Below are 23,621 nucleotides of genomic sequence, written 5' to 3'. Positions count from 1 at the left end.
TTTTTCATTATCATGCAGTAAAGTTGACATTTTTTATTAATACGCATCACCATCAAGCCCATTCTGACTCACAGTGACTGTATAGGACAGCGTAGAACTTCCCCAAAGGGTTTCTTTCTTTTTTTATTTAATCGTTTTATTAGGGGCTCATACAACTCCTATCACAATCCATACATATATCATTTGTGTAAAGCACATTTGTACATTCATTGCCCTCATCATTCTCAAAACATTTCCTCTCCACTTAAGCCCCCGGCATTAGGTCCTCTTTTTTCCCCCTCTCTCCCTGTTCTCCCCTCCCTCATGAACCCTTGATAATTTATAAATTATTGTTTTGTCATATCTTGCCCTGTCCGATGTCTCCCTTCACCCACTTTTCTGTTGTCCGTCCCCCAGGGAGGAGGTCACATGTAGATCCTTTTAATCGGTTCCCCCTTTCCAACCCACCCTCCCAGTATTGCCACTCACACCACTGGTCCTGAAGGTTTCATCAGCCCTGGATTCCCTGTGTTTCCAGTTCCTATCTGTACCAGTGTACATCCTCTGGTCTAGCCAGACTTGTAAGGTAGAATTCGGATCATGATAATGGTGGGAGGAGGAAGCCTTTAGGAACTAGAGGAAAGTTATATTTTTCATCGTTGCTACATTGCACCCTGACCCCCAAAGGGTTTCTATGAGTAAATATTTACAGATGTAATTTACCACATCTTTCCCCCGTGGAGCAGCTGGTGGATTCAAACCAATAGTTGCTAGCAGTCATGTACTTTAACCCTGTATCACCAAGGCCTCTTCTATTTTAGTAGATATTAACTAATACATATTTGAAATAGAAAGTTGAAAGTAGTTACTCTCCATAGAAGTTGCACTGATGAGCCTTCACTGTGGATGCCAGTGGAAGCTCAAGATTCATTTTGGACAACTACGTGGGAAATAGCCTCCAGTAAATTCCCTCTCTACACAATTGAGTGATGGGGGTGAGGGGTTACTAAACAGAGGGCATTGGAGAAATGAGGATAAAAGATAAAAGGCATAAATCTGACTTGAACAGTTAAACCTTGTCAGTTAATTCCCCTTATGATGCATGGTGGACCTGATCTGGTTTTTGTTCTTTCATATTAGGGTGTGTCTCAGAGGTGTTATGTCATTGGATTAGGGTGTGTCTCACAGGTGTTATGTCATTGGAGGCCACACTGTTGAAGTTGTGTTATATGATGTTCTGTTTTTCGGTGTATGCAACTCAGGGCTGATGAACTTATAGGGACAGCCAGTAAAATATAGTTTTCAGGGGACAGGGGTTACATAGGTGGAGTAGGGGGAAAAGGGAGACGGTGTCAAGGAGTTCAGAAAGAAAAAAAATGTTTGGAAACTTTGTTGGAAAAAAATGTTGGAAAAAAAAATGTATGGTAGCATTTGTACAGTACTGCTTGACAAGATTGAACTATAGAATGATAAGATATATGAATTAACTCCCAATTAATAATAAATTTTTAAAATAAAGTTATACACCTTCAGTGCCCTCCCACCAACAATATAGAGTGACGTTTTCTCAGGTGCTTGACAGAAGTGAAGCTCATCCCTGTGTGTGCGTTGTGACAGCACTCCTTTTGCAGAGACATAGGCAGGGGACTAGTGCAGAAGCTGCTGTGTCTGGTCCCTTTCCCTTAATGGAAGTTGCTAAGTTAAAATCTGAAGGTTAAAAAGAAAAATAGATACTAAACAGAAGCCTCATATTTTAATCACATTTTTAATCATCTACTTTCCCCATCTCCTCCTGGAACAAATCGCTTACTTTATAGCACTCTGTCATTCTGAATAACTAGGTGGTTACTGAAGGAAAGCAGGAAAAAGTAGAGCCTAGATTGCAGTTCTGAACCTTGAGACAGACGGTAACTGCTTTTCCCTAAAATTTTTTTACAAACTCAGATGAGCATATAGCGGCTCTCTTCTCCAACCCAATGTTCGAACATGGGACAGAGGAATGGTTTAGAACCGTTTACAACTTTGAATGTCCATTTATAGATTATTTAGAAGAAAGGATGATGTCAACAGGAATTGTGCTGTCTTAATTCATGTTCTTTCTTTTTCTTGTTTTTGTTCCAATACCCATTGCAATGGCTACACAGAGACTCAAACAAAATTCATGATTAAAGGGTTTATTAAGGAAGTTAACAAATTGTAATGGCTGATACTAAAGGCTCAAGCAGAAAGAAAATGTTTTGAAAATGATACTGACAACATATGTACAAGTGTGCTTGACACAATGGATAGATATATGGATTATGATGAGTTGTACAAGCCACCAATAAAATGTTTAAAAAAGAAAAGAACGAGAATGTTTATACAATCTGAAGAATATAATCAATGTCACTGAACATTATGTGTAGAAATAATTAAATGGAAATATATTTGCCATAAATATTTTAATTAGAAATACAATAAAATATTTAAAAATAAAAACAAACAAAATAAATGGTAATGCTAGTGAGAAATGCTCAGGGTAATAGTTTACCAGGACATACTACAAGCTCAAAGGGGCAGAACACTTTGCTGTAAGTCTCAACCCGAAGGCATTCACTTCAAACTCTATGGGTCTGCAAACCCAGTTCCCTAAAATAAGTGCCTAGTGCACCCCGTTCCCTTAAGCCTCAGCTCAAAAGCACTCAGCTCCTCTTCTATAGATCAGCAAGTCCCCCTTTCCCAATTTAGTGCTTAGAAGCACCCACTCTGCAAGCCAACCTTCTACACAAAAGCACTCTCCTTAACTTGCTCCAAGGGTTGGGAAGCCCTTTATTCTGCTAGGCTCTGGCTCCTGGTTCTGCTGCTGCTCCTCTGATGGTACAGCTGTTTTCCGGATCCAAGTGGTCCACTGCTCAGGGATCTTGGCTCCAGAGGACATGTTCCACTCCTGGCTCTTGCTGGTAATGAGATCCATCCTCCTGCTTCTAAGAGGGTTCAATCTACACACAGCAGAATGGCACTCCAGTAATCCTGTTTCAATGACTCACAGGTGGATGCATGCAGGGGAAGGCCATTTGGTGGGAATTTGAGACATTAAATGTTTTACTTTCAGCGGGAATGATGACATGAGAAAATATGGACTAAAATGTTTAAAACATTTTCTTTATTGTAAATATACCAGCCAAGCACGTAACCCACTGTGTCATCAAATAAGCTCTTAGCTTCATTTATAAAGGTAAAGCCTAGTAGAATATTCTACTCCTAATAATTGAAATAGTAATTTTCAAGTCAGTTGTCAAGCCATATGCTTTATCTAGCCATCTCTAATCAGCTTGAAAGCATCCCCAAACCAATCTAACATATCTTTATTCCAAGTTTTCAAATTGCTGGCTTTTCGGCCCTATTTAGGCAATAAGATTGTAGCATTTGTCTTGTACAATCATCCAAAATTGGGATAATTTTACATCAAACTACAAATTTATGGCTTCTCTTAAATAATTAGGTAGCCAACCAAATTGTCCATAGTCACAGATCATAACTATTGGTTGGGGCATGCACTCTGATTCACTGTGTATTATATTTGGCCACTTCACTCACTTTTCTCTACTTGGTCTTCATAATATGGTATTTAAATGTCTACTAAGTTTAACATCAGTAAGGACACATTTTGTCTCTAGTAGTTTCAAGTTTTTATCTAATGATTACATATTTAAGTTTAAAAATTACCCATATTATGGTTAAAGTGTTCTCTACAAACATGAAATCTGTCATTTGACTTGGTGGTTGGAACAATGACAGAGGTTTCCCTTTGCCCTCCTTTTATTTTTTTTTTAATTTTTATTTTTTAAACATTTTATTAGGGGCTCATACAACTGTTATCGCAATCCATACACACATCAATTGTGTAAAGCGCATTTGTACATCATTCTCAAAACATTTTCTCTCCACTTAAACCCCCAACATTAGGTCCTAATTTTTCCCCTCCCTCCCCGCTTTCCCTCCCTCATGAGCCCTTGATAGTTTGTAAATTGGTATTTTGTCATATCTTGCCCTGTCCAACGTCTCCCTTCACCCACTTTTCTGTTGTCCGTCCCCCAGGAGGAGGTCACATATAGTTTCTTGTAATCGGTTCCCTCTTTCCTACCCATTCTGCCTCTACCCTCCCTGTTTCGCCACTCATACCACTGGTCCTGTAGGGCTCATCCACCCTGGATTCCCTGTATTTTCAGTTCCTATCTGTACCAGTGTACATCCTCTGGTCTAGCCAGACTTGCAAGGTCGAATTTGAGTCATGGTAGTGGGAGCGGGGAGAAAACATTTAGGAACTAGAGGAAAGTTGTATTTTTCATCGTTGTTACATCGCACCCTGACTGGCTCACCTCCTCCCCGAGACCCCTCTGCAAGGGGATCTCCAGTTTTGGCCTCCTTTTAATAATGAACCTATTTCCCTCCCCTCTTAGGAAGCTATCATTGAACTTTATTACTTTCCAAATGATTATTGCCTTTTGGTAACTTGATGGATTATTCCATGTCCATGTTATTTGACTCCTAAAATATATCTTTCCTCTCCTCCCCAAAACTCTAGCTGCTGAGGAATGTTGCAGCAGGTTAATCAAAGCTCTGACCATACTCCTGCATTTTGATCTTTGAGGTGAAGAGCAGGCTTACCATATAGCTTCTCATTGATTTTAACCTTCCAGACATTGTAAACCTGTATTTATATGGGTGAGTTTTTTTTTTTTTTTTTTTATGGGTGAGTTTTAACCACTTGTTTACCTCACACCCTGTCCACATCGTTCTCTGCCCTGTCACAACAAAGATTAGAGATAATGGACATTACTTTCTTTGTTATCACTGCATTAGAACTATAAAATGTTTGTTTATAAACAGAATTAATTGAGGTTTGCATCTCTGTTAAGAAGGGACTCGCTTAACCTAGTTGTGATCACTTAATACTCAAAATTGGTTTGTGACTCATTTTTTATTATTTTCTAACTAATAAAAAGGCTCTTTGGTGGCATAGTGAATTAACTCCAGGATCAGCAGTTTAAAGTCACCCGCTACTATTTAGGAGAAAGATAAGCTTTATACTTCCATTGAGAGTTAGTCTCAGAAACCCAAGGGGTGGTTCAACATACTTCTTTTAAATACTAGAGACGTGGAAGTGAGAAGAAAAGTTTGCTGAAGCCAATGCTGAATGATTTTCTCCTCATATTTTGACTGGTCACAATGGCTCTGTGTATGAATATTTGGCTCAATTATCATCTTCATTTCACCATTGTTCCTGTCACTGAGTCATACTGTGGTGGCTTATGTGATACTGGAATGCTGGAAGCTATAACACTAGTATTTCAAATGCCAACAGCCACCCAAAGTGAACAAGTTTCAGTGGGGCTTCCAGACTAAGACAGACTACAAAGAAATCCTCTATCCTCTCCAGAGAAATTAGCCACTGAACTCCTTATGCATAACATCAAAACATTGTCAGATGCTGAAGACCTAATGAGTAGAAGGAAAACAATGTAAGAGATAGTGCATGGCCAAAAATGACATTTCAAGGTCTTTCTTGAGGTACATTATTCTGTATAACAGGATTATATCTATCGACATTCAAGGAAATCCGGTCAATATAACTATCATTATTCATGTTTTTGCACCAGGATCTGGAGGCAGTTATTTGTGCAGAATAAGGGACTACTGCCTGGCTGAAAATCAGAAAAGCTGTGTGTCAGAACTCTGTCCTCTCACATATTCACTCAGTCTCTATCCTGGGCAAATAATCAGAGACGCCAGCTAACACGAAGAGGAGCATGACACGAGGATGAGAGGCAGCCTGTTTAAAGCCTGTGCTATGCACGTGACACAACTTTGCTTCTGAGGAGAACTTGAAGCACTTGCTGATGGGGATCAAGGACGATAGGCTTCAGTATGACTTGCAGCTTAATGTAAAGAAGATCAAAATCCTCACAACTGGACCAATAGGTAACATCATGATAAATGGAGAAAAGGTTGAAGTTGTGAAGGGTTTCATTTTGGTTGGGTCCACAATCAATGCTCATGGGAGCAGCAGTCAAGAGAGCAAACAACACATTGCATTTGGTAACTCTGCAGAACAAGACTCTTTAAAGTGTTGAAAAGGATAATATAATATCCTTATATTAGTTTGAAAACTAATGTACACCTGACCCAAGCAATATTATTTTGCATTGCTTCATGTGCATGTGAAAGCTGGACATTGAGTAAAGAAGACTGAGGAAGAATGATGCGTTTGAGGAAGCACCACAGACTGCCAAACGAACAAGTCTGTTTTGGAAGAAGTACAGCCAGAATGCTCCTCCTCAGATGCAAGGATGATAAGTCTTGGGCTTGTGTATTTGGGACATGTTGTCAGGAGGTACCAGTCCCTGGAGAAGGACATCAGTCCCATATGGTAGTGTAGAGGGCAACAACAAAGAAGGAAGGCCCTCAACAAGATGGATTAACACAGTGGCTGCAACAATGGGCTCAAACGTAAGAAAAATTGTGAGGATGGCCCAAAACGAGCGGGTGTTTCATTCTGTTGTTCATAAGGTCACTATGAATCAGAACTGTGTCAGTGGCACCTACCAACAACATCACTTTCATTCGCTTCATGAAATCTTGTTTATTTTCCAAAATGGACCTTGTAGTAATTTGCATTTTGTCATTTGTAGCTATAAGCAGCGTCTTAACAGAACATATTTCACAACATCCAGCCAGTGATTATTGACCAACAATAATACTTCTCTTGATGGATCAGGAGAGCACTTGTCTCTTCATTGTTAAGCAGGAAGTAATTTTAATTATGGAATAACTCATTAGTAAACAATGCATGTTTTAGTTATGATTTTATACTGTGAAATTTTTGCGTGAATATTTAGAAAAATGGAATTCCCCGTCTTCACTTTAGTATTCTGTTTATGGAAATATGGCCTTCTGAGGGGCAAACTCTGGAGCTTTTCTGGTTCATTACAAAAGATTTCCCAACATTGCTTAAACTCATCAAATACAAAGTTTATAAAGGGGACCAAAAAACATGTGTATGAAACAAGTGCTTGAAGAGGGTGTGGAGAGACTAGAACCTTCATCTGTTACTGGTAGGAGTGTAAAATTGTGCACTCACTGTGGAAACATTTGGCAGTTCCCCAAAAAGGTGATCATAGAATTATCACATGCCTCTGTAATCCCAACCCTAGGTATATATACCCAAACGTGAGACAGGAACACGGTTACCTGTATATCAGTCTTCACTGCAGCATGGTTAAAAATAGTGAAAAGGCAAGATATGACAAAATACCAATTTATAAACTATCAAGGGCTCATGACGGAGGGGGGATCGGAGGGAGGGGAAAAATGAGGACCTAATGTCGGGGGTTTAAATGGAGAGAAAATGTTTTGAGAATGATGTACAAATGCGCTTTACACAATTGATGTGTGTATGGATTGGGATAACAGTTATATGAGCCCCTAATAAACTGTTTAAAAAAAGAAAGAAAGAAAAATAGTGAAAAGGTGGAAATGATAACAGATGACTTTATTTAAAAATTTGTGATGACATATTATCAGCTATAAACAGAAATGAAGTGCCAGTGTGTGCCACAACATGGAAGAAGCTTGAAAACATCAGACTGAGTGAAATAAGTATGTCATACAAAGACAAATGCTGTATGATCTGATTTAGACGTAATAAATATGTATGAACTATGGTTGCCAGGGTTAAAAGGGAAGAAGAAAGAAGTTTTTGAGGGATTTTCAATTTATGTTAACGATGGTGAAATGTTTGGATAAGTGATCATGGTAGCACAGCGTAACAATGAAATCATGAAAAATTATGGTCTTAGCAGATATTTTGGTCTGTGTGTTTTCACTGCAATTTTTAAGAGAGAGATTAAAAACCAGGTGTGTGTTTACATATACAAGGGTGAGTCACCAAGTAGTCCTCCTAAGGGTCCGATTCGTGCATATGTGGGCTTGTTCCAAGCAAAACCTGTGTGAACATGTCTGAGCTCAGTAGAACCCCACAGACAAGTTCTCTCAGTAATGCACTTCTTGGCCTCCTTTGGGTGCCTTCAAAGAAGGGTTCATTCAAAACAGTGGCTCGATGGGATCCACTGGCACAGATAAATAAATGCAAGGCGGAGAAGTCAGCTCAGGTTCTGACAGCTGTTTCTTTTCGATTCCAAAGGGGTCATCTTGCTGTATTTTCTCAAGGGACATAGGACAATCTTGAAGGCTTATTCTGAAGATGTTTTAAGATGAGACCATTGAAACTGCGCTGGTGAGGATAAAAGCAAAAGGAAAGTTACGCTGATGTGTTTGGGTTTCCTCAACATGGCCCGCGCTGCGCGTTCCATACTGGCAGTGAGGGTTGTCCTGCAAGACTGCCACCGGGAAACCTACAGCCCCGATCTTGTCCCTTCAGATTTCTTACTTCTTTTTTCCCAGTTTTACTAATAACTTTATTTAAATGAGACACAGGAACTTCTATACTGAAAAAAAATTATAAAATAAAACCACATATTTCCTTGTATAAAGCTATATTGTTTAGTAACTCCAATACAATTCAGCAGGGTGGTTAGAATTAAACCGTACAACTATATACAAAATTTAAACAGTTCTTTGACAAATTTCTACAGCTGCAAGTAGGATACATTTGAACACAACAACTTCTGGGTAATTTACATGGCAAAGCATAAGCTTTAACATACTGAGGTTTCTTTTTGTTCCCAAATCTCAAAGAACATTTAAAGAAATGAAACTAGTCTCTTAAGGGTGCCCAAATTTCAGGGAAGGGTTAACAACAACAACAAAAACCAACTCACTGAGCCTTTCTTTGAAGGCTTCCTAATCTAGCCTCTCCACATCTTCTTCAAGCACTGTTTCATGCACACGTTTTTTGGTCCCCTTTATAAACTTTATATTTGATGAGTTTAAGCAATGTTGGGAAATCTTTTGTAATTAACCAGAAAAGCCCCAGAGTCTGCCCCTCAGAAGGACATATTTCCATAAACAGAATACTAAAGAAGTCTGAAGGGACAAGATCGGGGTTATAGGGCAGAAGAAATAAGGTTTCCCAGTGAAAGTCTTGTAGGACAATCCTTCCTGCCATTAAAGAATACGCATTACTACTATGAGGGGGAAAAAAATTCAGTATAATTTTCGTTTTGCTTTTATCCTCACCAGCACAGCTTTCAATTGTCTTAAAACATCTTCAGAATAAGCCCTCAAACTTATTGGAACCCTATAGGACAGAGTAGAACTGCCTCCTGTGAGTTTCCTAGACTGGCTTTACCACAATAGAAAGCCCCATCATTCTCTTGCAGAGCAGCAGGTAGTTTGAACTGCTGACCTCGCAGCTAGCAGCCCAACGCATAACCCCTACGCCACCAGGGTACCTTATGGAAGGTTGTCGAGATGGAAACATCACCTTCAGAAATGTCTAAACCTGTATGGAGAGGATGTTGAGAAACAGTAGCTTCACATTTTGATTTTTTTGTTTAACAAAGATGTTTATGATTTTGTAGCACTGCTTTTTTGTTTACTTACATATGCTCAAAATTTGGGGGTTTTGAGGGAGTAAAATTATTTCTTTAAAGTAGTAAAACTGATGTATCCACAGCATTGATTAAATTGAGCTGCCAGGATTGGTACTAACTTTCATTTTTAAAAGTCTAATTTCTACCATTCATGATAGATTTTTTTTTTTCATTGTGATGGATATTAGACCAAAATAGTGCCAGGTGACCCATGATGACATTAGAAAAGATTCATTAAACACAAATTCATGACAGAAAAACTAAAGTTTAGTGGCAGGACTAAGTTGACGCATAAATACAGTTAACCACTCACAGCAGGGACGAATCTAGTACAATACATCACAAGCTATTTTGTTAAAAATGAGTTTGGGAGTAAAAATAATACAAACAAAAATAATGTAGAAATGAGGGATATTGAAGCTTTGTAATGGTCAAATGTTACAAATACTACTTGAACTTAAAGATTTTTAAAATCATGACATTTACAATTCAAAAAAAAGTTGAATAACCTTAAACACTTATATTTAAATTTCCTATATATGTAATCACCTTTATAGTTAATAAATTTCATTCAAACCTTAAATGATCTCGTTCACCTATGAACTTTTAGAAATAGTCATCTTCCATTTTATTTTTTAACAAATAATTGTTCGCTGACCATAAATACTTTTTTATGAAACTTTTATTTAAATCTCATATTGTTTTTTGCTTTGGTTTTCACTTTTCCAACCCAACTCTATGCCTCATGTATTTTTTCATATTTCCAACATCTGTTACAGTGTCTTATTATGGCTAAAATATTTTGTGGCTTCTTGCAAGATGAGAAAAATAAGGCTATCTCCAATTAGTGTGTAATATATTTCTCTCTCAAATGTATACAAAGTCTTTGTAGCAAATATTAACCATTTTCTCTAGATTTAGATAAGTTGGGAGAGATTTCATATTTCCCAAAGAATTTCTAAACAACAATATTAATGAGTGTCACATATTCATTAAGATATAGAAGAGGTACAAGAAGCAGGTATTACACTTCTGGCAGATGTAAATTGGTGCAGCTCTTTTGGAAAGAAATTTATATTAATAAAAATATATATGTACATATATATTTTTTCATCTGTCAGTTTACACTTTCAGCTACTAACAAGGTCAGCAGTTTGAAACCTCCAACGTACTCTGAGAAAAAGATGAGGCTGTACTCCTATAAAGAATTACAGTCTCAGAAGTGCCCCAGGGCAGTTCTGCCCTGTCCTGTAGGGTCGCTATGAGTCAGAATGGACTCCACAACAGTGAATGAGTTCATCAGTGTGGACTACTGTGATGGTTTGCTTACCCCACTGCTATGATCTTCCTCCTTGAATATCCTCCTCACCCCTTGCCTTCACTTTGCCTGGCAAAATTTTGATCATGGTTTCAGACTCAACTAAAATATTACCTTCTCTGAAAAGATTTTCCTTACTTCAGTCTCCATTTCTCATATAGTGGTCATTCCTTGTTCAAAGACCTCTTCCTGTTGAGGGCGTCCACTGCCGAGTGTGTCAGAGACATTTTCTATTAGCAAGGCGCAAAATACCAACTATTCACTCTCTCAACTACCTTTACTTATTCGGCATGAGTCCATAACGAAGGCTCTGCCGATCAGACACACATACCAAAACGTTGGAAGCAAAAGCTAACATGGTGAAGCAGGGACAGACTCCGCTTCTGGAGAACGCAGTGGGGGCAGTTATGTCCAGTTTTCAAACACAGCGGGAGCGCGATTTCAGTGGAGGCGCAGACACTGCAGCCTCCACCTGTGGTAAACTAACCCTCCTGAGAAGAATGTAAGGTCCTGAGTAGTCTTTAATGCATTTGTTTTCTACTGAAATTACACTGGGGTGGTTTGTGTTGCTAGTAACTAAAATACAGGGATCCCTGGTAGAACAATCACCCCTCTGTCCCCCCCATAGCTCTTTATTTACAAACTAGTATAGTAACCAGTCATGCTGTCATATTCTTAGTAGCCAGTAGAATTTGGGTTAACTGACTGAAGAGAGAAGGAAAGAACATTCTAGGCAGAAGGCATCGCAGGAAGCTGTATAGCCGGAAGAACTGTGGAGAGACCCAAAGGACTCAGGGATCATATGTCTGGCAGGCAGAGTGAGGACATTGTTGGAGGAAGAGAGCAACTGACTCAGACTTTGTGTACAAGACCATGTGAAGACATTTTAATTTTAATGTTACGCCCAAGACCAATGTAAATCTATTGAGAATATTTAACTGGCAGGTGTTATGCTAAGATTTATGTTGGGGGTGGAGTTCATTGTAGCTGTAGAGAGAAGAATAAATTGGAATTGGTGAAATGCTGGTTGTTTTACATGGATTTGAACTTCACACAGTTACGAGGTGTCCTATGTTGCTCTGAGCTTGACCACTGTACTATAATCCTACCTAGTCCATTTAGAACTATCCAAAATGAACTCTTTCTTCTCCTATCAGACAGCCCTTGAAACTTTGCAGATAGCTAAGATGCAGCACAGGCTAGGGCATTGTTTTTGCCATCTTTCCTGTTGTTAGGAATAACTATTACTAATCATTATATTTAATTTTTATCAGATCTGTCTAATTTCATATAAATATAAATTAGATTGGATTTGTTTTGACATTTATATATGAAAGAAATTTGGGAGGGAGTTGTCTTGCGGGACATCCATATTATTCTAATCATATTCTAGCTCAATATATTTAGTGTAAACTTAAATTCAATTTTAAAACTATAAAATAAAAAATACAAAGGGACACACCACACTAAAATATAGGCCACCTAATACGTCCATATATTATTTCAAGAGCTATTCAGAAGTTAAAATTAAATTTGAAGATATCATTGGTATTTCAGTTGGCCTCAGAGAATGAAGTAATGATTACAGATGGCTAACCAAATAAATGGAGCTGATATAGATAGATTTTAATAAGTGCAACTTTCTGGATTTTAGCATATTCTCTAAGTCTTTATAAAAGGCATTCTGTGGTACATGAAACAAATAATTTGGTGTTTGATTCTGAAGAATAAGGTTGCTCTGCCAGCAAAGCTTTCCAGGCCGACTTTAAAAAGCAATATCCCAAACAGAGGCTCCGCGTTTGCTGGTTAATATCTGCACAGTTGGTACAGTGAAGTTTTTCGGTAAGCCTGCTCACCACACAGCACAACATGCACATGAGCAGGATCAAAGGTTGAAAGCAGAGATAACGAAGAGTTTTCCGAGTTCCAGAGTGTTATTTCATATGAAGAAAATTTTTTTTCTACTTCTTAACATATTTGTCCACCCCATTTTTTTTCAGTTATTTTAAATGACAAAAACGCATGGAATTTGATTAAGAAAAGTGAAAGTATGTATTCCTTTTCCAGTTACATTAGATTTTAACTCTTACTGATAAGTAAGTTTATTGTGCCAACCTGACCAATAAGCACATGTGGGATTAATAAGGTCGCAGTTTAATTGAAGGGCAAAGAGATAAATGGCTCCGTGAGCCTCACCTTTCTGTCTCTTGCTCTCTGATGATCGGACCAGTGTGACTGCCTTAGCTAGTTCTCTGCCTCAACTCACAAGCTCCACTACTTGTGGGACTCCCAAGTCATGGACCCTGTTGCTATAGTTTGAGGTTCCTTTGAGACCTGCTTTGCCACACTGCTGGTGTGTACATCACTGGAGCTGGGGACTGTTGGACCCAGTCATCTGACTGACAATTAGTGACCCGCCCTGTTGCTTGCTGCCTGTGGCCAGACTGCCTGTATTGCTCTACGGAAGAGTCAGCTGTCTGCTTCCTTGGCTTGCACCCAGCATCCCTCATGAGTGGAAGGACTACCAATATATTAACTGTCTCACGAAAGTGAGTTGAACTGAGCCCTCTGTACTGCTCTGTAGATTAGCTGTTTATTTTCTTCATGTTCTATATATCGAGATGGATGGATAGGTGGGTGGATAAAATCATAAGTGTCCTGGTTTTGTTTCTCTAGAGAACCCTGTCTAAAACATTAACCATATCCTTAACTTATTAAGTTGAACCATATAAAATGAACATGTTTGTAAGTCAAAATTATTAAATATGGGCATTTTTATGTGGCTCAACTTACTAAAGCCTTCCAGTATACTCTGGAATACCATAATATACAGCCTGTCTTCATTGAATTTGCTCATTCTAAGCAAATTAGGACACATTTTGTTCCTTTCTTAATTGTTAATTAATAGTTATTCATAATAGCAAAAGTGTAAATTTTTCAAATAAATTTAATATTACTAAGTGCCAGAAACACTTGATATGGCCATTTTTAAAAGAAGATATGAAACTCAAAGGAGACTATTTAATAGTAATTATGAAGTGACAGGGTTTGAATAAACTCAGAATCCAAAATTTATGTACTGACTCAACCAAAGACTTATGTACATATGACCCAGGTCTTCACTACTTCTCACCTGGTCAATTAGGATTCAGAGATTGTTGTGGTACATTACAGAATTAGGGAATATGCACGCATACTCTAGCTATGTATGATTTGTTAAAACCTTCTAAAAGATGATTTAGTAATAATAGCAGTGTTAACACTAAAATAGGGGCCTTGATGCTCTGAGTTATGCATCGACCTAAGAAACACAAGGTCTGTGGTTCAACCCCACCAGCCATTCCATTTAAATAGTACTTACTGTGCCAGGCACTGTTCTAAGTGTTTATGCATATTAACATTTAATCACCATAATAATTCATGGGCTAGGTAGTGTTATTATTCCCGTTCTGCAGATCAGGAAATGTAGACAAAACAGTTAAGTAATTTCTGCAAAGTTATAAGACAGATGAGCTAAATGTAAACCCATACATTATGGCACAAGAGTTGTTACTTATCCATTAGTTAAGCTGCCTCTCAAATCAAACACATTACAAAGGTTGCAAAATTAGATGAAATACCAGGTTCCTGTTATTTATATTAATATTTTGGATTTGTATAAGCCATTCTTAACATAAATTTTAGAAGTAAAGCATTTCCGATGCAAAGAAGCAGAACATTTCTGGCAGTGGCATGTTGTGTTAAAAAACAAAGAAGTACGAAGTACAACCCATTCAAGTAAATGCAAATTGTTTAGAATAGCAGAAATGTGGAACATATATTAAGATTGTGAGAAAGATATGAACCACTTGTTTTACACTTATTGGTGCAAGCTTTTTTATTTTCCTAACCTAATATATACACTTCTAATTTTTTTCTTTAAGTCTTTCTTACTGTTAGCAAGCAAAGTTGTGTCATCTGCAAATCACAGGTTGTTAATAAACCTCCCTCGACTCTGATGCCACATTCTCTTCTTATATGCCAGCTTCTCTAATTATTTGCTCAACATATAAGTTGCATAAATAACATGAGAGGATACAACCCTGTCACACACCTTTTCTGATTTTAAACCATATGATTCCCTTGTTCCATTCACAAAACTGCCTTTTGATCCATGTACAAGTTCACATGAGCACAAGGAACTCATTTCGAATTCCCATTCTTTTCAAGGACATCCATAGTTTGTTATGATCCACAGTCTATGCGTAGTCATAAGTCAAGAAAATACAAGTAAACATTTTTTCTGGTATTCTCTGCTTTGAGCCAAGATCCACCTGACATTAGCAATGATAACTCTTTTCCACATCCTCTTCTAAATCTAGCCTGTTTTGCAACAACTGTTGGATAATCTTCAGAAAAATTTTCCTGGCATGTGATATCAGTGATAATTATTCTAGAGTGTGAGCATTCTGTTGGGTCACCTTTCTTTGGAATAATTACAAGTATAGATGCCTTCCAGTCAGTTAACCAAGTGAAGTTGCTGTTGTCCAAATTTCTGGCATAGATGAATGAGCGAAACATTTCGCTTGGAATTCCATCAACTCCTAGAGCCTTGTACTTGGCCAGTGTCTTCAATGATGAAGCTCAGTTATTGCCGCCTTCAGCATGGATTACAAAATACCTCTGAAGAGGACTTAAACAATCAAGTAGATAAGATGACACGCACTGTAGAGACTGGTCCTCCTCTCTCCTCTGCCATTCCTGTTGACCCCAATGGGCACATGAATGAAGTGGACATGGTGGCAGGGATGGAGGTTATGCATGGGCAACATAAACTTCCATTCACCAAGGCTGACTTGGCCACTGCCACTGCTAAGTTCCACATCTGCCATCAGCAGAAACCAACATTAAGTCCAAGATATGGGACCATTCCTTGGGGAGATCAACCGGCAACTTGGTGGCAGGTTGATTACATAGGACCACTTCTGATCCTGATCTGTCTTGGAAGAAATATAGCTAGAAAGCTCCTTAGAGGCAAGGCTGTTGGGACTTTGCCTTACATTCTTTGGACATGTTGTTAGGAGAGACTGGTCCCTAGAAAAGGACATCATATTACGTAGGATAGCAAGGCAGTGAAGGAGGGAAAGGCCCTCAAGCAAATGGATTGACACTGGCTGCAACAATGGGATCAGGCATAGGAACAATAGAGAGGGTGGCGCAGGACTGGGCAGTGTTTCTGTTGTGTATAAAGTCGTTGTGGGTCAGAGCGGATTCAGGGGCACTGAGATAGTTTGTTGTGCCAGCCTGGCTGATAAACGCAGGTGAGATTGACTGAGGGGCAGAGAGATGGATGGCTTGGTGAGCCTTGCCTTTCTTGTCTCTCACTCTGTGATGCTGCCTTGCTTGTTCTGTGCCTCAATTTAAAGGCTACAGTGCCTGTGGGACGCCTAGCCTGTGGACTGTGTTGCTGTAAGTTGAGGTCCCTTTAAGACTTCTCTGGAGCTGGGGACTGGCGATTGGTGACCTGCCTTGTGATTGGCTGCTGTGCTGACATAGCCTAGCTCTCTACAAATAGAGGAAGATCTGGCATCAGACAGAGACTTGAAGGACTGATAGTCTCTCAACTTTCTCTCACGGACGTGAGTTGCACTAAGCCATTTATTGTGCTTTCTAATTTAACTGTTTATTTCTTGTATTGTATATTTATCTGTATATGATTTAACAGTTCATTTCTCGTTATATATCTAATTATCTCTATAAATAAATATATTATCAGGAATTTGGCTTTATCTCTCTAGAGAACCTTGTCTAACACAGGCACCTAACAACAATTTTTCTTAGCATCACTATACTAAATGTATACATCCATATACAAACACAGGGACATCAAAAAGTTTGTGGAAATTTTTCATTATCTTTTAATTTCATTTTTTCCAAGAACTTTTTGACGTTCCCTCGCATAGTGAAGATTTTTGTTTGTTGCTTTAAAGAAGAGGAAAAAAAAGATCATACACAACACCCCACACACACGTGCACCTGGCTTTTCTCTTTCTCCAGAACTTAACTCATTTTCAACAGTTTTATGACACCTAATCCACATATCACATGATCCAATAATTCAATCATATCAAGAAGAATTGTACAATCATTACCATAATCAATTTCAGAACTACCCCCCGCCCATGATTAAAGCACCTTTAAAATCAGTTGTGCAATCATTTTCAGTTCTAGTGCTCCCTCCCCTTCCCACCTTCATTGTTTACTCCCCAAATCCCCTCACTCCCCATCTCCCCTTTAACTAATTTTTAAATGGTTTGTTCATGTTAAGTGGTTTGAATGTACAAGTTTATTCAGCTATTTACCAAATAATGGCCATTCACCTTGTTTCTAATGTGCTGGCACCTTTTAAGATAGCTAAGTCAAAATCATATGTTGATTTTGCTAAATTTCACTGTAGTGTAGTCTAGATCGATCTACCATAAACTCTTAATCAATTCAGGTAGATTCAATTATAGAAAAGTAAATTTGCATTATTAGTTTCTTATTCATTATAATGCTATCCCATATCCTCTGTTTGCTACAACATGAGTGGGCACTTAGGAGTTTGTCCCCAGCAGTAATTTATTTAAAAATAAAAATTATTTTTTTTCTGTTCTAAATAAAATGTATTTAAATATGTCTGTGCAGTCAGTAGATAATTGTAGATTAGTTCTCTCAAGATCTCCTTAAAATAAAAAAAAATCAAACTCACTGCCATTGAGTTGATTCTAAGTCATAACAACTGTGTAATAAAGGTTAGAACAGCCCTTGTGAGTGTCTGGGATCATAACTCTACAGAATAGAAAGCCCCATTTTTCTCTCAAGGAGCTGCTGGTGCTTTTGAACTGCTCAGCTTGTGGTTAGCAGCCCAACAAGTAACCACTACTCCACCAGGACTCTTGAGTGCCTTCAGAAACGGAGAGAGAGGAAAGACTACTGTATGTACTCGAGTATAAGCCAACACGAATATCACCTGAGGCACCTAATTTTACCACAAAAACTGCATTAGAAATGTGCTGAACAACTCAGCTTATACACGAGTGTATACGGTAATCAAAATAGAGTGGCTTTTTTCCCAAGGGGATTTGCTGGACCCATTAAGTTTAAGAACAGGAGACCAGCTCAGAGGTTATGGCAACTGTTGGGGGAGATTCCAAAGGGGTGGTCGGATACATTTCCTTGGACACAGGACTATCATGGGGCTTAGTAGGAAGAACTTTTAAGAAAATTGGAAATGGCATGGGTGAGAACAAGGACGGGAAAGTTACACCGAGGGAAGTTTCTTTCCATCGCCACAATGAACCTGCTCGTTCTTCAACGGCGACATGGGTTGTCCTGTGAGAATTTCGTGTGAAAACCTTATCTGATTCACCCTACAACTCTGATCTTGTCCCTTCTGATTTCTTTTTGTTCCTCAAACTCAAAGAACATTTGGAAGGAATATAATGAGCCCTCAATGATGCCAAAGCTGCTGTTTTGGCGTGAAGCATCTCAGAAAGCACAAGTGTTCAGATTAGGGCTAGAGAGATCAGAATATGGCCTTCAAAGTGCATAGACCTAGAAGGAGGATATGGGGAGGAATAATAGCATCATGATTTAATATTTCAATAAAGATTTCTCGAATTTTGTAGAAATACTTTTTGACTTACCCAGGTATAATATAATGTTCCAAAGAGAAATGTCTCATTGAAATTACAATGTAGTGATACTTTTAATCTTAATTAGTGAGAAATTTCAATAAAATTCCTTTTAAGAAGGAAGGAGATGATTTTGATGATGAAGCCTGCAGTAGGCAACCAGTTATGTCAATTTGCAAGGAATAAATGAATCTTGTCTGTGCCCAACTGAAGAGAATCAACAATTAAGAGCAGAAATGATCATATAGACCAGTGGTTCCCAACCTGGGGGTCACGAATCCTTTGGGGGTCAAATGACCCTTTCACAGGGGTCGCCCGATTCATAACAGTGGCAAAATTACAGTTATGAAGTAGCAACGAAAATAATTTTATGTTTGGAGGGTCACCACCACATGAGGAACTGTATTAAAGGTTCGCAGCATTAGGAAGGTTGCGAACCACTGATATAGACCATAGACATCTCAACTGATCCAGCTTACACAGTTCTGACCGAGAAACATAATTGATCAAACCCTGTGGGCAATGGGTGCCAAAGCTGTTGTACTCAAGGCAGGTCAGCTAAAGATGAGAGCAGAACTGTCGGTGGAAATTTTTAAACAAGTGAAATCCAGATCCGCAAATGCATGTTTGAAGAATTCTAACAGGAAATGAAATACTACACCTTTTCAGTTCAATATTGAAGGCAAAGCACAACCAAAGCAAGAGCTACCAAGAGATGTAAATGTGATCCCGCCAGAGTGATAACAGGCTGGCCAAGAGCACAGCTCGTGGCAACAGTTGTTGTGGGTTTGATAAAGTACTGTTGACTTTATGGAGAGTCAAAGAAAGATAAAATCAGCTCTTGGTGAGGATGTTATAAAAAGTTGGCCAAAGCTTTAGCAGGAAAACTCTCTGGAAAACTTCACCAAGAGACCTTCTCAGCCCCCCAGTGCTCTTTCCTCCCTTCAGATGGAAGCCAGTTTTGAGACTTGCTCAGATTATTAGGTGTCCAACTTATGGTCCTGATTTGGCTCCTTTTGATTTCTCAATCTTTAAAAAATAAAAAAAAACATTCAAGGGTACTCATTTTTCTGCAGCCAACAGTGTAAAAAAGATTATAGTGAAGTTTAAATTCCCAACTCTCTGTGGTTTAGGGATGGTCCAATTGGCTAGTATCATTGCTTGCAAAAGTGTCTTGGTCTTGATGAAGTTTATATTAAAAAATAAAGCTCATAAGTTTTATTTTTATCTTTTAGTTTCATTTTTCTGGGAACTTTTTGAAGCCCCACCTGTACACAGAGTTGTAGAATAGAGAGACTTCCAAAAGTTTGTGGAAAATGGAACTGAAAGTTAATAGAATAAGTCTGTGTGCATATGAGTGAGTGTGTGTGTATGCTTTATTGGTTTTGCCTTTCTAGGGACCCCGTCCAAAGACTAAGTGATAGCATATTCAACATTCTGCTGTATGATTCACTCAGTTGTGTGTGTGTGCTGTGCTAGGTGTTTTAGACCATTTCTTGCTGTGGATGAGGTCATAGGATAAGCCACTGCTATCAAGTTGATTCCAACTCAGTGATAATAGAATGGAGTAGACATTGAGTTTCCGAGACTGTAATGTGTATGGGAGCAGACAGCCTCATCTTTCTCCCTCAGAGAGGCTGCTGGATTTTGTAGGCATAACGTTTTATTAGGGGCTCATACAACTCTTACCACAATCCGTACATACATCAATTGTGTAAAGCACATTTGTACATTCATTGTCCTCATCATTCTCAAAACATTTCCTCTCCACTTAAACCCCTGGCATCATCCGGTCCTTATTTTTTTCCCTCCTTCCCCGTTCCCCCCTCCATCATGAAACCTTGATAATTTATAAGTTATTATTTTGTCATATCTTGCCCTGTCCAACGTCTCCCTTCACCCACTTTTCTGTTGTCCGTCCCCCAGAGAGGCGGTTATATGTAGATCCTTGTAATCGGTTCCCCCTTTCCAACCCACCCTCCTCCACCCTCTCTGGTATCGCGACTCTCACCACTGGTCCTGAAGGGATCATCTGCCCTGGATTCCCTGTGTTTCCAGTTCCTATCTGTACTAGTGTACATCCTCTGGTCTAGCCAGGTTTGTAAGGTAGAATTGGGATCATAATAGTGGGGGGGAGGGGAACCATTTAGGAACTAGAGGAAAGTTGAATGTTTAATCGTTGCTACATCCCACCCTGACTGGCTCATCTCCTTCCGGAGTATACAATTCTTAGACAGCCTTTTTTTTTTTTTTTAAACCCTGACCGTATCCATGTAGCCCTTGGCCACTTGGATTTGCCTTGCCAAAGTGTTTGGTTTTTTTTTTTTTAAACATTTTATTGGGAGCTCATACAACTCTTATCACAATCCATACATACATCAACTGTGAAGCACATTTGTACATTCGTTGCCCTCAACATTCTCAAAACGTTTGCTCTCCACTTAAGCCCCTGGCATCAGCTCCTCCATATTTAATGTGATATGTGTCTATAAAAGTATTGCAAGGCTGGTGATAATAGGATTGACATGAGAAAATAGAAACTAAAGTGTTTGAGTGTACATTAGTTTACACAAACTAAGCTCTTAGCTTCACTTACAATACTCAAATCTAGAATTAAAGTAGAATGGTGCAGTTGTTTTGAACATAACTTTCTCGTTCAATGGCTTGTTTGTAAGCACCTACTATCGTTGAGCAAATAAGCTGCTGGAAGAATTAAATGAGATTAAAAGACTTAGCACCGCATATGGCATATAATAACCCCCTGGGATCAAGTCAAGTCCTACTCAAACCAATCCTGTAGAGCAGAATAGAACTGCGCCTTAGGCTTTCCAAGGCTTTGAATCATTAAGGGTTCAGACAGCCTCCTTTTGACATATAGTAGTCCAACCAGGGCAGGGCTCCTTTTGACATATAGTAGAGATGCAGTTACATAACTTTTCTCAGAATACATTAATTCTTTAGAATACATTAATATTTTTCTTAGAATTTTTCTTTGGAATACATTAATATTCTATTTCTTTAGAATATTTCTTTAGAATACATTAATAAGCTCGTGAAAAAGATAGGAGTATCCTATGCCTTGTAAGTATGTCAAGTAGCGATCACCTGGGCTGCGAGGAGTCAGAACACACCCAACAGCAGTGGGGTTTTTTGGTGATAGGTGATTCAAACAGTTCCCGGGAAAATGTCTGCATCTTTTAGTTCCATCTTTTCCCGCTAACTTTGTGAAGCCCCTCATATTACTCAGTGTGGAGGGAAGGGATGAAAGAGAAAACAATGCATTGATCCAGTAAGTGTCCTTTGACTTCCTGCAGGATAGTTAGAAGTGACTAATACCCCGGTCCCTGGTTGTTTCCCATAAACATTTATATTGAGAAATGAAAAAATAAAGATCAAATAATACTTTAAACGTAATTTTGAAAACCAATCTTTAAATAAAGATGTGTACCTCTATTGCTCCTGTTTCAGAGAGAAGAGGAACTCCCTTACAGGGACTCGTGAAGACCCTGAGCACCGCAGATTTCCTGCTTCCACTACATTGCTGGATCTCAAAACACTTGTTCTCATCCGTTTCTTTCCAGAAGGTAAGAATTGTGACTTTTCTCAATAGGTTGTTTCATCCTGATTGTTATCAATAAACTTAATTTCCATTAGCTAAAGAAGGTATCTGGTAACTATAAAGTGCTACATACATGTCTCCAAACAGAAAAGACTTAAATGCATTCTCTTATAAAAGTATTTCTATTATAAAATGAATATATATTCATTGTTTTTAAAAATTAATAAAGCAAAACTGATGAGAAAACTCAGGAAAGTACAGTTTTCCTACCACTTGAGATAACAGCTCTTTATAGGCTTGTGTGTCGTTCTGATTTTATTGATTATAACAACCGTCTCAGACAGAGTAGGACTGCCCTTTTGGTTTCTCAGTTTGGGACTGGACAGGAGTAGACCGCCTCATTTCTTGACCTCCAAGCAGCTGGTGCATTTGCAACACCAACATTGCACTTCGTCCTCCGGTGCTTAAGCTTTGGGCCACCAGGCTTCCTTGGTATACATGTGCATGTGTGTATGTGTGTGTGTTTGTATGTAGATGTAATTAGAACTCGAAATGATAGGATGTGAATACACTTTGGCTAGTCTTCTTTCACTTAGCACTTTATTGCAGCATTTTTCATATCAATGGGTATCATCCATATCACCATTTCTAGTATTTGTATATATGTCCCTGTTTAAGGTTGTGTAGCAAATTATTTAACCATTTTCTTATTATTGAATATTTTGGTCATTAGCAGTTTTTCTTTGAGCCTCTTATATCTTTATATTTCTTATATAGATATACCATTTACACTCCATGCTTAATTTTTCTTCAAGCTTTTGATTCTTTCATATTTTAAAAATAATAATGAAAAACTTTTAATATTAACTCTGTAAACATATGTGCTGAATTACATAATGTCTTCTAATTGTGTCATTTTTAATATACATTGTGGTACTTATTGTGTGTGCTTTAATTTTTGCTCTACAAGGGCACTGTGAGTTGGAGCCAACTCAATAGCAGTAAATCTGGTTTTGGTATAGGTTAGCACTTTTTCATTTTAAATCTATTATGTGTATGAGCATTGGTTTCATCGTCATCGTCCCCCGCACACACACACACACACACACACACACACACACACACACTCTGTTTATAATGGCAAGTTTAAAACACCAAAGAGTGGGCAGAATAGTACAATGAACTGTGATGCACCTCATTTTGGTTTCAGCACTGAAGAAGGCATAGTCAATCATTAATCCTCCTGTATTATTTAGAGACAACTGCTAGACATTAATTTTTTTAAATAACATGTTTTTGTGATCTGCATGAAAGCTTTCACAGCAAATTAGTTGTGTGGGTTTTTTGGATTTTTTTACTTTATAGTAAAAGTACGGTTTAGTTGAAGTATAGTATAGTATGGTTTAGTTGAGGTATAGCATAGTATGGTTTAGTTGAAGTACAGCATAGTACAGTTTAGTTGAAGTATACCATAGTATGTTTTAGTTGAAGTATACCATAGTACGGTTTAGTTGAAGTATAGCATAGTACAGTTTAGTTGAAGTATAGCATAGTACGGTTTAATTGAAGTATAGCAT

The 23,621-nt window shown here is 38.3% G+C and overlaps 1 protein-coding gene across 2 annotated transcripts in view; it reads left to right on the top strand.

Moving 5' to 3' along the window:
- Positions 1 to 21,953: 21,953 nt before the first annotated feature.
- The window catches only part of MBD5 (methyl-CpG binding domain protein 5), a 176,036-nt gene continuing 174,368 nt past the window's right edge, over positions 21,954 to 23,621 (top strand). For both annotated transcript variants that reach the window (XM_004703834.3, XM_045298527.1), the window contains exon 1: positions 21,954 to 22,069. The gene's annotated coding sequence lies outside the window, so the exon portion shown is untranslated. The remainder of the gene's footprint in view (positions 22,070 to 23,621) is intronic.

This window comes from Echinops telfairi, unplaced genomic scaffold, assembly GCF_000313985.2.
Source record: "Echinops telfairi isolate 266 unplaced genomic scaffold, ASM31398v2 ScPeMD7_4;HRSCAF=17, whole genome shotgun sequence".
Classification (NCBI taxonomy): domain Eukaryota; kingdom Metazoa; phylum Chordata; class Mammalia; order Afrosoricida; family Tenrecidae; genus Echinops; species Echinops telfairi.
This window is presented reverse-complemented; position numbering and strand designations above follow the sequence as displayed.